Consider the following 15,625-nt stretch of genomic DNA (forward strand, 5'->3'; position numbering starts at 1 on the left):
AGAGACTAATAGCCGCAGATTCCTTCACGTAGCATAGATACCCAAGCAATGCCCCCTGGGAAGGAGGGTCTGCAAAAGGACCCCACCAGCCAATGCAGAACAGAGGGCCCCACAGGGGACCAGAGCTGTGGACCAGGTAAAACCTCGTCCCTGCCAGGCCAGGGATCCCCCACAAGCAGAACAACACTGATCCCAAGAGGATGCAGGAAAGAAAGAAGGCGGAAGAGGCCCGTACACTCACAGCAGAGGAACCAAGGGCAAGGACTGAGAGGCTGAAGCACCCCACTCTCCTCACAAGGCAACACAGCTTCCGCCCAATGCCAAGACAGGAAAGCGGAAGAAGAGGAAGAAGAAGCCTAGAGGACCCAAGAAAACTAGGGAAAAGAAAGCGAACCCACTCCAGATGGAAAGCAGCCTGCCAGCCAGAACAGTGCCGGCAGTCAAAGCCAGAAGCAAGAAGAACAGTCCGAGGAAGGCCAAGTAGGCGACGCCTAGCAAGGGAGAACACAGGATCATCCCAGAATACAGGACAGGAGCAGAGAGAGGAGGAGGTGCCCCGGCCACCACGAGTGGCCGCGTGCACGACCTCAGGAAGCAAAAGCAACCTACCTAAACGCCATGGAGAACAGGCACCCAAGGCGACCAGAACCCTCTAGCAGAGCGCAAGCCATACGACAGCTACCACTACCACACATAGGGTATGTTAAGTCCCAAGATATGGGAACCCTCTTTGGAAGAACTTCCGCCGCAGAGGAAAAACCAAAAGAGCCACGGGGAAAGAAACACCCCCGCTGAAGGCTTGACAAGCAGCCCAAACAAAGCAGAAGACACAATCTTAGAGCCAAGTCTGCCCAACAACTCCTGCAGAATCACACAAAATCAACACAAGCGCCGTCCAGCAGTCAACAATGCCAAAGTCCCAAGGAAGGACTAAAACGGCGAGAAAACACACTGAACAGTCAGAACAGCCGGCCTAAGAAGGCCCAGACTCAACCCAACTCAGAAGTCACTGAAGAGGGGACGGAGGAGGAGGAGGAGGAGGAGGAGGAGGAGGAGGATAAGGCGGAGGAGGACGGAGCCCTGCCAAGAGCCTTTGGATGGCGGTGTCGGCCAGGGCATGAAACAACAGGCTGCCATCAAACGGAAGGTCGATGAGTCGCTCCCGAATATTCTCAGGGAATACTCCATCCTGAAGCCAAGCATGGCGACGGAGAGTGACTGAGGAAGCCATGGCCCAGCCCAGCACCTCCGAGATGTCTGGAGCGGAGAATAAACGCCGCAAGCTCCCGGCCATCCAATGCATGATGCTGTAAGTCCACCAGGCCAGACTCCTGGGACGCTGCAGATCCCAGAGACTCCGCCGAGTCCCACAAACAGGAGCAGGCCCTAGCCAGCACACACAAAGTGTTAAGGGCCCGCAGGGCTGCGCTGGTTGAGGCGAACATGTTGCGTCCCCAAGAGTCCAGCCAGCGGGCCTCTCGGGACGGTGGAGTCAACAGCGGCGGCAGGGAGGGAAAAGCAGTCCGCAAAAGGGGGCTGGCGGCTCAGGGGTGAAGGGAAAGACACGCCGGGTCACGCGGCGCTCGGAGGTGCCGGTGCAGAAGATGCTAAGGCACAGGGTCCCCTGAGGCAGGACGCTTCCAAGCCCCATCAGGGAAGAAAGGAGCGAACCTTCAAAGGGGAGTAGAATTTCCCTCCCACCAGAGCCCTGGTGGAGGACCTCCAATAGATGGTCCGTCGGAAAGTGAGCTACCGGATCACCCTTGTGCAGGATCCCCACAGCCGTGGACACCACGTGAGCGAAGGCTGCACCTGCCTTCCTAAGGACGGGCACCGGGGTGGAGAAATCAGCTCCTCCGTGGGCAACGGCTGCGAACTAAGGCGGCCGTCCTCGAGGCCAAGCGGGGCAGGCAAGAGCCAGACCTGGAACTCAGAAGGAGCCGAAGAATGAGGGACCTGCCGCTCTTCCGACGAACACCTCTGCCCCAGGAAGGGCGGGGAGCCTTCCTTCGACGCCGGTGAAAAAGACACCACACGGCGACCAGTCTCCGGGGAGGACGACACCAATATCCATGCCTCCGGAGAAGGAGCGTCCGAAGACGAATCCGCGGTACGACCCCTGCACGGAGCCGTAGAATCCGCTGCCTGAGGTAGGACGTCGCCACCAGCCGGCATCGCCGGACAAGGGACCTCCAAATCACCACGCACCTGGGAACGGAGTAGAGCTGGAGCCGCATCGGCTCCAGGGCGGCGCCGGAGTGATGCCGACCCGACCCCCGCCGAGGCAGCCACCTGCGTGGGGGAACGAGACGGGCCTGGGGAGTGCCACGAAGCCCTCCGACAGCCGTGGCCCAGAATAAGGCGAAGATCACTCGGCAACCCATGCGGCGGCGCCAGGGATGATTCCACCTCCGACTCGCCCTCCGACGAGGCAGCCACCTGAATGTAGAGACGAGAGGTGCCCGAGGCACCAGAAGTCTCCCCTCGGTCTCGACCTGGAGCGGGACGAGGAGGGTCCACCGACCTCCGTGGCTCCGCACGGTCCAGCTGCTGCTGGCGCCGTAGCGGCGTCACCTCAGCCTTAGACAGGGCCACCCTGTCAAAGGAGCGAGTGGAGCTCGGGGATGCGACCCGAGCCCCGGCGACCTCCCGTGACACCACAGGGACCCCCGCAGGAGTTTGCGGTGAGGCAGAGATGCCGTGGCCTGAAGGAGGTGCCCCAGAGAGGCCGCACCCCAACAGTACCACATCCTCCAAGCCTGGATACGAACCAGTCCGCGCTGGGGCCGGAGCCACCGACGGCGCCGCAGAGAGCCCTGCGCAGAGCGAGGGATCCGCTGATGCCCCAGGAGGGGATGGAGGAGGAGACGCCAGCGAGGCCTGCAAAGCTGCCGCGTATGTCTCCATTTGGACTCTTGAAACGGTGGATAGGACGACACGCGGGGCCGCATCACCCGCGGAGAGTCCACACCCCCGGGAGGCCAGAAACCAGTCCCCGGGGACAAACTGCGACACTTACGCACAGGGGAGCGATGCTCACGTGACATCGGAGAAAGGCGAGGACGACGACCACGACCAAGTCTGAAGCCGTCCGACGAAGCAGACCGAGGGGAGGACGTCGACATGGAGAGACGCGCCGAGAGAAGTTTCATCCGACGCTCCCGCTTCAACTGTTGGCACTGTGTACAGTCTGTGGTGCCTTGATCCTCCCCCAAACACCACATACAAATGAGGTAAGGGTCCGTCGCTGACATAAGATGCCCATAAGACGTGCAAGTCTTAAAGCCCAAAGGCATTCGCATACTGTTCCACTAAAAATTTGAAGAAAAAAGGGCCTAACAGGACCGTAGCAAGGATCAGATCCAATTTACACGCGGAAAAGGCCAAAAAAACTGACGTGGGTGCTCCGGGCCTGGTCTTATGTGACCTCGCTGACGTCACATACGCAGACGACGCCTGGGCGGAGTCGCATGATGTCGCCCCGCCACTGGTGCGCAGGGATGCTGTGGCAAAAAGTTTCCGGATCCAGTCTCACGCCTGGGGATAATTCTACATGAAGGCATCTGCGGCTAGTAGTCTCTATCAGATCTCAACACTTAGAAGAATTTCCAAGGGAAACCAGTCAATGTTACCCTATGGTAGAAAAGTGAGTTATCGGCTTTTGGGTAAGTATTCAACTGGCAGAGTTAAGGTTCTGGGCATAGATTCAGGGGCCTCCCAGGGTCAGGTAGGTACAGTTGTTACACCCTCAGCGGCACAGGGGCAGCCGGGTGCAGAGAGACTTAGGCCCAATGTTATCCTATAAGGCGGACGGCTAGCAGGCCACGCGGCTGTGGGAGCTGGGCTCCTGGTCACGTACTCAGGGCATGTGAGGAAGTAGATTAGGATAGAGGTTCCACTGCCAGGGGCACTCAGCGGCTGGGTGCAGGGTGCTTTTGAGCAGACGGGCGCTCAATGGATTTCAATGGAGAAGCTCCGTGACAAACAAAGGCTGCAAGCTCGGGGACGAAGATTCTTCAGGTGCGACCACCACTTTGAGAGGTAAGTTGGGAAGTTGTAGGATAGGTGGTTGTCAGAAAGTGGCTCTGTATATACTGTTCCCAAATAGGTACAGGGTGTAGAGAGTCCACAGTCCCCAGAGGCTTGGCAGAGGCTATAGTTAGATATAACCTTACTCTCCAAAGTGGTAGCTTGGTCGAGCAGTAAGGCAGTATCAGATGACAGTGTAAAGCATTTGTTGTACACACTCAGTCAGCAAATGGTCTCACACACCCAATAACTGAACTCTAGGCCAATGGTTTATATATAAAAAATATATGCTTGTTTTATTTTAGAACCAACAATTGGAATTAAAATATACTTTCTCAGAATGAGATGCTTTATATAAATACTTTTGCAATATGCAATTGACTTTTGTAAACAGTTACAAGTGGTTGCAATAGGCAACACTATTTTAAACACAATAATACATTGAGTTCAATGGAAGTTTCATGTTAATTGCCACAGATTACTTTTAGGATTACTTTGGGAATTCCAGGACTGGATCCTAGATTCAGTCCTGGGTCAGTACTTAGAATCAAGTGATGAAAGTCGACTTAATTACTGTGATGATTTTTAAACAATATTTAGCTATTTTAAAAGTTGACACTTAGAAAATATTTCAAAGAAAACAGTCAATGATTCCCTGTGGAAGAAAATTCAAGTTGCAGGTACAGTATGTTCTCGTTACTTTTGTAATCCAGTACTGGGTGCCTAGACTCAGTACTGGGACCTTTATCCAAAACAGGTAAGCAATTACGTTTTCAGATATTATACGATTTTTAAAGAATATTTAAAGATTGCAGAAATTGACACACAAGAAATTTCACAGAAAAACAGTCAATGATTTCCTATGGGAGAAAATTGGGATACTGGTAAGTACAGTTGTAAGTATTTTTCAGAGTCAGTGCTGGGCACCAAGATCCAGCACTGGGAGCTCACCTAAGAGCAGGTGAGCATTTTCGTTTTTGTTACTCGGCTGATTTTTGGTGAATATTTTAAGATTTGAAAAGTCCACACTTAGAAGAAATTTCAGGAAAAAGCCAGTCAATGTTACACTATGAAGAAAATAGAGTTATCGGTTTAAGGGTAAGTACTCGACTTGCAGAGTTGAGGTTCTGGGCATAAACTCAGGGGTCCCCCAGGGTCAGGCAGGTACAGTTGGTTCACCCTCAGCGACTCTAGGGCGGCGGGGTGCAGAGAGTTAGGCCCAATGTTATCCTATGAGGGATAGGGGGGCCTTGGTTGGTGGCTGCTGACTAGCAAGCCACGCGGCTTTGGGAGCTGGGCTCCTGGTCACTTACTCAGGGCAAGTGGGGAGGTAGGTAGGTGTAGAGGTTGCACTGCCAGGGCCACCCGGGCGGCTGGGTGCAGGGCTCTCAATTGGTTTCAATGGGAAATCTCCGGTTTAGAAAAAGACTGCAAGCTCGGGGACGAGGATTTTTCAGGTGCCACCACCACTTCGAGAGGTAAGTTGGGTAGTTGGAGGATAGGTAGGAACCCCGGGATTGGGTACAAGGGGCCGCGGGGCGCCGCGTGCAGGGGTGCCTTTTGTTGTTGGGAAATCTTACCCTCTGTTGATGGCGGTAGGGGGGGCACCTTGTTCTGAGGCTGCAGGCTTCTTCAGGCTTGTCGAGGGAGGTCCTTGGGTGCCAGACTCTGGGTCACAGTTGCCGTGGGGTCGTCCTCGTGGTCTTTGTTCACTCCGGCACTGGCCAGGCTTGGCTGGTGCAGAGTGTGCTGGGTTCGCGGTTCCGGGCTGCTGCCAGGGATTAGAAGTAGGTTTTGAGTAGAGCCTCTACTCATGGGAGTCCCAGGGGCTTAGAGCCAAAAGGTAGCCAGGTCCTCTGGGGTTTGTGAGGTTGCTGGCCACAAGAGATGCCGGGTTGGAGCAGGAGCAGGTCCGAGGGTCGACAGGCCGGTAGGGCTGGGGCCAAAGCAGTTGGTGTCTTCCTCTTCTTAGCAGCTGCAGGGCAGGTCTTCATTCTTCTTGCTCTTCTTTGTATGTTGGAATCTGGAATCTCAGGAAGGAAGGTTCAGGGTGCCCCTAAATACTAGATTTAGGGGCGTTACAGGTAGGTGAAGGGCAGGGGCCAATGGGTCCCTGTCCTGGGGTGGGTACACCCCCTATCCTGCCTCTCTCCTGTGGGAGGGGGGCAGGAGCCTAGTCCTGATTGGGCAGGGCTTCCCATCTTCAAGATGCGAGAGCCCGGAGATGTGCTTCCACTCGCCTCCCCCACCTGAGGGGTGGGGTTGGCAGGCTGGCACATCCCCTGTCCTTATTTGGGGTTTCCGGCCAAGCTTCCCGCCAGAGTGGGGGGGTTGCAGTGGCCTGGGGAAGCTCACAGAGGCGGCATGCCATTGAAGCTTCCCCCCTGCCCATCCTGGGGGAGGAGATTTAGCACCTCGCCCAGGATGTGCATTGTTGCAGACCCAGGAGAGCAGGGGCTCTCCTACCCAGGGGTCCAGCAACATGTCTGCTGGGTGGCAGCTGAGGCAGCCTCAGAACAGACGTGGATTGTAGGTTTAGGTTTCAGGGGGCCTCTCTAAGATGCCCTCTGTGGTGCTTGGTACAATAAATCCCACACTGGCATCAGTGTGGATTTAATGTGCTGAGCAGTTTGATACCAAACTTCTCAGTCTTCAGTGCTGCCATTATGGTGCTGTGGAGCTTGTGTTTGACAAGCTCCCAGCACCATATACTCTTAGATGGCAGCACTGCACTTACAGGACCCAGGAATGGACCTGGGTACTGTAGGGGCACAGGTCTCCTGCCTCTGTGCCCACACCACTGGCATAGGGCACCCAGCTAGAGGGGTGGCTGATGTATGCCAGGGCAGTGTAGGTTGTGGGCATGGCACACAGGGATGTGTGCCATGTCGACTCTGTTTTGTATTGTATCCAGACACTCAGCCTGCAAGAGCAGTGTGCGTGTGTTAGGGTACAGGGCCTCTAAGGGTGGCACAATGAGTGCTGCAGCCCTTAGAGACCTTCCCTGGTCACAAGGCCCTGGGTACCTAGGGTACCATTTACCAGGGGCTGACATGTGGCCAGGGTTTGCCAATTTGGGTTTTGGCTGTTAGGCAGTTTTTAGGGAAGGAACACAGGCCCTGGGCATCTGATTGGCAGGAGCCCAGGGCACAACAAGGAAAGGTGCATCAGCTATTGGGCAAAAAAGGGGGGGGGGTTACTGCAACAGAAATCCACTTTCTTACAGTGGTTACCCAAGAGCTGGGCACAGGAGGCCGCAGGGCGCCGGATGCAGGGGTGTCTTTTTGCGTCAGGAAATCGTACCCTCAGCTGGTCACGGTTGGAGGGGTCCCTGGTTCTCAGGCTGCAGGCGTCGTCAGGAGCGTCGAGGTGGGTCCTTGGGTGCTGCATTCGGGGTCACAGTCGTCGGGGGGACGTCCTTGTGGCCTTTGTCCACTCCGGCACAGGTCAGGCTTGGCGGGTGCAGTGTGTGCAAGAGTTGCGGTTCCTGGCTGATGCCAGGGGTCAGTTACTAGCTTTGAGCAGTACCGCTGCTCGTGGGAGTCCCAGTTGGTTAGAGTCACAAGGCAGTCAGGTCCTCCAGGGTTTTTGAGGTTGCTGGCCACTGGAGACACCAGGGTTTAGCAGGAGCAGATTCGAGGGTCGACAGGCCTGTAGGGCTGGGGCCAAATCAGTTGGTGTCTTCCTCTTGTTAGCAGCTGCATGGCAGGTCGTCTTGTTTCTTGATCTTCATGCTTGTTTTGGAATCTGGATCTGAGGAATGAAGGTTCAGGGTGCCCCTAAATATAGGGGTGTTACAGGTAGTTAAAAGGGCAGGGACAAATGGCTCCCTTCCCTGGGGTGGGTACACCCCCTTTCCTACCACTCTCCTGTGGGAGGGGGGCAGTAGCCTAGTCCTGATTGGGCAGGGCTCCCCATCTTCAAGATGGCGAGAGCCCAGAGATGTGCTTCACCTCGCCTCCCCCACCTGAGGGGTGGGGTTGGCAGAGGCTGGCACACCCCCTTTCCACCCTTGGGGTTTCCTGCCAGAGTGGGGGTCAGAACCGGTAGGGGCCAGTTGCTGAGTACAGCAAGTGGCCTGGAGAAGCTCACAAAGGCGGCATGCCTTTGAAGCTTCCCTTGCCCATCCTGGGGGAGGAGACCTAGCACCTCGCCCAGGATGTGCATTGTTGCAGGCCCAGGAGAGCGGACGGCTCTTTACCCAGGAGTCCAGCAACATGTCTGCTGTGTGTCAGCCTAGGCAGCCCCTCAGACAGGACGTGGATTGTAGGTTAGGTTCAGGGGGCAACTATAAGTTGCTCTCTGTTGTGCATCTTACATTAAATCCCACACTGGCATCAGTGCGGGTTTAATGTGCTGAGAAGTTTGATACCAAACTTCTCAGTCTTCAGTGTAGCCATCATGGTGCTGTGGGGTTTGTGTTGACGACCTCCAAGCACCATATACTCTTGGTATAATGGCAGCACTGCACTTACAGTGCCCAGGAATGGGCCTGGGTACTGTAGGGGCACAGGGCTCATACACCTCTACCCACACCACTGGCATAGGGCACCCAGCTAGAGGGGTGACTGAGGTATGCCAGGGCAGTGTGTGTTGTGGATGTGTGCCATGTCGACTCTCTGTTTAGTTCTGCACCAAGACACTCAGCCTGCAAAAAAAAGAGGGTGTGTGTGTGTGTCTGTGTGTGTCTGTGTGTGTCTGTGTGTGTCTGTGTCTGTGTCTGTGTGTGTCTGTGTGTGTCTGTGTGTGTCTGTGTGTGTCTGTGTCTGTGTGTGCCTGTGTGTGTCTGTGTGTGTCTGTGTGTGTGTCTGTGTCTGTGTCTCTGTGTGTGTCTGTGTCTCTGTGTGTGTCTGTGTCTCTGTGTGTGTCTGTGTGTGTCTGTGTGTGTCTGTGTCTGTGTGTGTCTGTGTGTCTCTGTGTGTGTCTGTGTCTGTGTGTGTCTGTGTGTGTCTGTGTGTCTCTGTGTGTCTCTGTGTGTGTCTGTGTGTCTCTGTGTGTGTCTGTGTGTGTGTGTCTGTGTCTGTGTCTCTGTGTGTGTCTGTGTGTGTCTGTGTCTCTGTGTGTGTCTGTGTCTCTGTGTGTCTCTGTGTGTGTCTGTGTCTCTGTGTGTGTCTGTGTCTCTGTGTCTGTGTCTGTCTGTGTCTCTGTGTCTCTGTGTGTCTGTGTCTCTGTGTGTCTGTGTGTCTCTGTGTGTCTGTGTCTCTGTGTGTCTGTGTCTCTGTGTGTGTCTGTGTCTCTGTGTGTCTGTGTCTGTGTCTCTGTGTGTGTGTGTGTCTGTGTCTCTGTGTGTGTGTGTGTCTGTGTCTCTGTGTGTGTCTGTGTCTCTGTGTCTGTGTCTGTCTGTGTCTCTGTGTCTGTGTCTGTCTGTGTCTCTGTGTCTGTGTCTCTGTGTCTGTGTCTCTGTGTCTGTGTCTGTCTGTGTCTGTGTGTGTCTGTGTCTGTGTCTGTGTCTGTGTCTGTGTGCCTGTGTGTGCCTGTGTGTGCCTGTGTGTGCCTGTGTGTGCCTGTGTGTGCCTGTGTGTGTCTGTGTGTGTCTGTCTGTGTCTGTGTGTGCCTGTGTGTGCCTGTGTGTGTCTGTGTGTGTCTGTGTGTGTCTGTGTGTGTCTGTGTGTGTGTCTGTGTCTGTGTCTCTGTGTGTGTCTGTGTCTGTGTCTCTGTGTGTGTCTGTGTCTGTGTCTCTGTGTGTGTGTCTGTGTGTGTCTGTGTCTCTGTGTGTGTCTGTGTCTGTGTGTGTCTGTGTGTGTCTGTGTGTCTGTGTGTGTGTGTCTGTGTCTGTGTCTCTGTGTGTGTCTGTGTGTGTCTGTGTCTGTGTCTCTGTGTGTGTCTGTGTCTCTGTGTGTCTCTGTGTCTCTGTGTGTCTCTGTGTGTGTCTGTGTCTCTGTGTGTGTCTGTGTCTGTGTCTGTGTCTGTCTGTCTGTGTCTGTCTGTCTGTCTGTGTCTGTCTGTCTGTCTGTGTCTGTCTGTCTGTGTCTGTCTGTGTCTGTCTGTCTGTGTCTGTCTGTCTGTCTGTCTGTCTGTCTGGGTACAGGGCCTCTAAGGGTGGCACAAAAAGTGCTGCAGCCCTTAGGGGCCTTTTCTGGTCACAAGGCCCTGGGTACCTAGGGTACCATTTACCAGGGTCTGACATGTGGCCAGAGATGCCAATTGGGTTTAGGGTTCAACACAGTTTTAGGAAAGGAACACAGGCCCTGGGCACCTGATTGGCAGGAGCCCAGGGCACACTCAGTCAAAGTACATCAGCAATTCAGCAAAACGTGGGGGCATACCATGCAGGAAAGATGGCACTTTCTCACAATTAGGGAAAGGAGGGGTAAATCACTGTTTGGTGGGGGCAGTTCCCTTGGGAAACCACCCTTACATCTTCCTTTGGAGCTCTGTATGTACCACAAAAATAACCCCTGGTGGAGGGATGTTGAGGCTGCTGGCGTTAGGAGGTGGAAGCCTCTGAGGGAGTGTCCTTAGAGCCACCTCGGTAGGCAGAATGCCAAAGTGACCCACGAGGGGAGGGCGTTTGAAGGGCACCTGTTGCATTGGCGATCTCCGTGTACTTGATTTTCTCTAGCATCTGATCAACCTGCAGTCTGAAAAGGTGTTTTCTGTCGAAGGGCAAGTCGATGCTGTTGGACATCTGGCTTGAAGGCAGAGACAGAGTCAAGCATGCAGACAGGTGAGGATGCTGGAATTACTGCCACGTGCCGCAGTGTCAGCAGCATCCAAAGCAGAGCATATAGAGGTATTCGAAATAAGTTACCTGCAGGGACCAACTCTTGACCTTTTTTGCCGGTACTCATCTGGGAGATGTTGGAGGAGGCCCTTCATTAAATCTTAGTGTACTCTGTCATACCTGGAAAGTAATCCAAATGAATTAACAATGCATCAGTGGGTACCCAACTGCAGCAGCGACACATATGCCAGCAGCATCAATCTTCTTACTTTTCTTAAAGGAGTGACCACCCAGGCTTTAAATGGTTCCTTGAAAATATCAGGAGCTGGTTTTAGCATCCCCTTCAGCATTGGGAGGTACTGTATAGAATGCTGAGAGGACAAGAGGGTTTCCATCAGAAAATCCTCCTCCGTGGCATCTTTATGCATTTCCACCTTGTGGAAAAAGGCCTCCTTGCTGTGGACTTCATGGTAAGAGGTGGTGTCATCTGTCGGAAGGGATGGGTGGGCAGGATAAAGGTTGGGGTTTGTGATCCACGGAGGAACTAAATCATAATCATCCCACTGTTGCAAGCTATTGGAGCCCCCATGGTACCCTGACTATGCCCTCTTCCAAATTGTGGTGACCCATGAGGAGAGAGGGAAGGGGGATCTGTAGGTGGGGGGGGAGGAAGGAGGAAAAGAGGGGGAGGTGGACGAGGCAATGTTGAAGGGCTGCTTGCCTTGTCCTCTCGCTCTTTGGTTGTGGCGGCAGGGAAAGGGCTTCCTCGAAGCTGAGTTTGCACTTAGAGCCATCCTTGGTCAGTGCTGGTGCCTGGGCAAGGATGCAGCCAGTGTGTGGGTTGATCAGGATGTAACGTTAATGGGCATAGAGTTCTTCCTGTAGCCATTGAAGAATGGAATTAATAGTCACCTGAGGAGGCAAGTCTATATGTGGAGTGCTTCGGTGACGGCGTGTGTTGATGCCAAACTAGACTTCGATTACAAAGACTTCAGCTCCAAAGAGTGCTTTGAAGAACCTGTTGGCTCTGAGAGGGTGGTTGGCACAGAGTGGCTTGGATTCAGTATCTTCTTCGACATCAAGTGGAGGTTGGGCATGGTGTCCGAAGTGTCTGCACAGTGCAGACCATGGCCAAGAGACAGTGGCGGACCGGAAGCCTGTTTGTTGGCAGGCTTTGAGGTTGGATACCTGACCTCTCGGAAGGAGGGGGCTCAGAGTGCGATTGGTGCCGGGGAGGCAGGAGAGGTGGGTCAGTACTCACAGAATACTGGGCAGGAGGCAAGTATTCGATTTCAAGGTTGAGCCTGAGCTGGGGTCTGGGGAGAAGGCCTATTCTTTGACGGTCGACTGCTCCAGCTGGGGCTCTCCCTCAAGGTCTTGTGAACCAAAGATGCCCAGCCACACCTCTGCAAAAGTTCGAGACGAGGAGCCTGAAGGTATGGAAGGGTTTTCTTTTAATGGTAGGAGAGGCAGAGGTTGCAGGAGGCCTCGTTGTGCTCCAGGGAGAGACAGAGGTGGCAGACCTGGTGAAGAATGGTTCAGTGGTATTTGGCTTGACACCAAGGACAGTAGCAGAACAGCATCTGTTACATCACAGGCGAGACATATTTGCAGTGGAGAAAAGAATGGGCAAGGCCCGAAGGCCAAGGCTCCTACAGGGTCGTAGAAGTCATCCCAAGCCCTGGCCCAACTGAGCAGATATGCACAGAGTCGATGCGGGAAAGCGTAACCCACCGATGATCAATACAGAAGAAGAGAGAAACCGATGAGGCCCAAAGAAATCCCTACAATGGTGTTGATCCAGAGATTGGTAACACACGTCATATCCCGATGACGGTAAGAAAACAATCTAACAATGGAACTGCTGTAAATGTGCATTAGCACAATAAGTACCTCGTGACTTGTGAAGACTTCTTTGAAGAAAAACAACCTGCACACATCTGGGCACATTACTCGATGACAGGAGTATGCACAGCATGTGCATCTGCAGCCACTTATGCTTCCAACAAGTAATTTCACCACTGAAGGAAACCATTATTGTGTTAGTGTGTCCAGAAGGTTTCCCACATACCGTACCCTCTACACGAGGTCAGGTGTGGAAATTATTAGGTTGATGTAGCCATCCTCCCTCAGAAAGGGTGTTCACTTTGATTGCCCTTCAGGAAACAGAGCACAGCTATGGTAACAATTTTTTACAAAAAAAACTGTAGCACCTTCAGTGGATTAGTATGGATGTTTTGCTGAAGAGGAAAAAACATACATATGCAGAAAAATGTTATTGGGTGGCATAGCACAGTTTACCAAGCTGTGCAGGAATCTTCCATGTCTATTCCCTTGGGGCATCTTCCCAAGCTGCACTTTTATGGATCTTCTTTGAAGCACAAGTTACTTACCTACGGTAACGATATATCTGTAAGAAACATTAGTTAGTTATAGACTCCTTACCTTAGAATTACCCCCAGGCGTCAGATGGATCCAGAAAGATTTTTCGTCATCAGTACCTCTGTGAGTCGGAAGGTGGCGTCGGTCGGCTCCTGTTCGTCGTCGTGGTCGCCGGGAGGATTTCGCGGTAGCTACTTAGGTGCCGCCCTCGCGTGCTGACGTCAGTTCTGCACACAACTTTCCGCGCAAGAAACGCAGAGCCATGCAAGATACTGACCACTGGTGCACAAAAATAGGGCCCTGAAAGGCTGTCCTAAACCCTAGAAATCAGTTCGCAGAAAGGGGAGGATAGGTGGGGTGGTAAGGAATCTATAACTAACTGTTTCTTACAGATCTATCGTTACCAAAGGTAAGTAACTTGTGCATCTGAAAGAAACACGTTATTTATATATTCATTACCTTACAATAGATACCCCAGCAATTCCAACCCCGGTGGTGGGTCTGCGAACCAAGATCACACCAGAAAGTCCTGGAGAACAGAACGGCCAAAGAAGGCGTCTCTCCGGACTTGGCTGTCCAGCCAGTAGTGTTTGGTTAACATGTGCAGTGATGTCCACGTGGCCGCCTGACAGATGTCATTTAGAGGCACACCGCTTCCCAAGGCAGTAGTGGCTGCAGTCGCCCTGGTGGAGTGAGCATGCAGCCCAATGGAGGCTCCTTTTTAGCTAGAGAGTAACAAGCCTTAAAACACAACACGACCCACCGAGAAATGGTGCATTTGTGAACGGCCCGACCTTTCTTTGCACCCACGTAGCCAACAAACAGTTGATCATCCACCCGGAACAGTTTTGTGTGATCCAGATAGAAAGAAAGCACACGTTTTGGGTCCAGACGGTGGAGCCTCTCTTCTTCCTTTGAAGGATGCGGAGGCGGAAAAAAAGTGGGCAAAGTAATGGTCTGCCCGATATGGAAGGCAGTGACCACCTTAGGAAGAAAGGATGGACGGTTCCTGAGAACCACCTTGTCCGGATGGACAGACAGGAAAGGAGGTTTTGAGGAAAGAGCCAGGAGCTCACGCACCCTTCTAGCAGAAGTGGTGGCTACCAGGAAAGCAGTCTTAAGAGTTAGAAGACGTAAAGGAGAATTATGAGTGGCTCAAAGGGAGCACACATCAAATAAGTCAGCACAAGTTTCAAGTCCCACGGAGGCATAACAAATGGAATTGGAGGAAAAGGAATATGCTACTTACCAGTATGCATCTGTTCTTGGCATGTAGAGCTGCAGAGTCACACACTGAGGATAAGATCGCCATCTGGTGTTGGGCTCGGATGATTGCAGGTTGTTGTTGTCTTCGGAAGAAGCTTTTGGTCACGAGGTTGGTGACTCCTCCCGTGGACAACAGTGCGCATGGGCATCCACTCCATCGTCAGATTGTTTTTTCGCCATGATGGGAAAAGATGGAGTGTATAGGAATGAAAGAAAGGATGTCCATGTGTAATGTCTAAGTAAGACGGATGCTGGAACAGATACAGGTCCCGGGGAGGCGGGCGGGCGTGTGTGACTCTGCAGCTCTACATGCCACGAACAGATGCATACTGGTAAGTAGCATATTCCGTTCGAGGCATATGAGCTGCAGATCACACACTGAGGATAGATTATACAGCAGTGCTTCCCCTTAGCGGTGGTCGCCTGTATCTGTTGCAGCAGCTTGAAATAAAGTTTTTAGGACAGCCTGGCCCACTGAGGCCTGTTGTTTGGCCTGCACGTCAACACAGTAGTGTTTAGTGAAGGTATGCGTGGTAGACCACGTGGCTGCCTTGCAAATGTCTTCTAAGGGAATGTTACCTAAGAAGGCCATAGAAGCCCCTATTTTACGCGTGGAGTGCGCCCTAGGGGGAACTGTAAGTGTACGTTTAGCCTTTAGGTAGCATATTTGGATGCATTTAACTATCCACCGGGCTATACCGGATTTGGAGATTGGATTGCCTTTATGTGGTGGTGCGAAAGCAACAAAGTTGTTTCGTCTTTCGAAAAGGTTTTGTTCTGTCGATGTAATAAAGCAAGGCTCTTTTGACATCTAAGGTATGTAGGGCCCTTTCAGCTACGGAGTCTGGGTTTGGGAAAAAGACTGGTAGCTCTACTGATTGGTTAAGGTGGAAAGGGGAAATCACTTTTGGAAGAAATGTAGGGTTTGTCCTAAGAACCACTTTGTTACGGTGTAGTTGTAAGAAAGGTTCCTCTAGTGTAAGGGCTTGTATTTCACTTACTCTGCGTAGGGAAGTGATTGCGATAAGGAAAGCTACCTTCCATGTTAGGAATTGTAATTCACATTTGTGCATAGGTTCAAATGGGGGACCCATAAGTCTTGTTAGAACCACATTGAGATTCCACACTGGGGCAGGTGGCAATCTTGGGGGAAGAATTCTTTTGAGACCTTCCATAAACGCTTTGATGGCTGGTACCTTAAAAAGGGACAGGTGTTGCCTATTTTGCAAGTAGGCTGCCAAGGCTGCTAGGTGTAAACGTATAGAGGAATACGCTAGATTGCAT

General features: G+C 52.7%; 1 protein-coding gene across 6 annotated transcripts in view; it reads right to left on the reverse strand.

The window, feature by feature from the left end:
- The window catches only part of DIP2A (DIP2 acetate--CoA ligase A), an 879,263-nt gene that overhangs the window by 124,423 nt on the left and 739,215 nt on the right, over window positions 1-15,625 (reverse strand). The window lies entirely within an intron of this gene.

The sequence above is a fragment of the Triturus cristatus genome, chromosome 3_1, assembly GCF_964204655.1.
Source record: "Triturus cristatus chromosome 3_1, aTriCri1.1, whole genome shotgun sequence".
Lineage (NCBI taxonomy): Eukaryota > Metazoa > Chordata > Amphibia > Caudata > Salamandridae > Triturus > Triturus cristatus.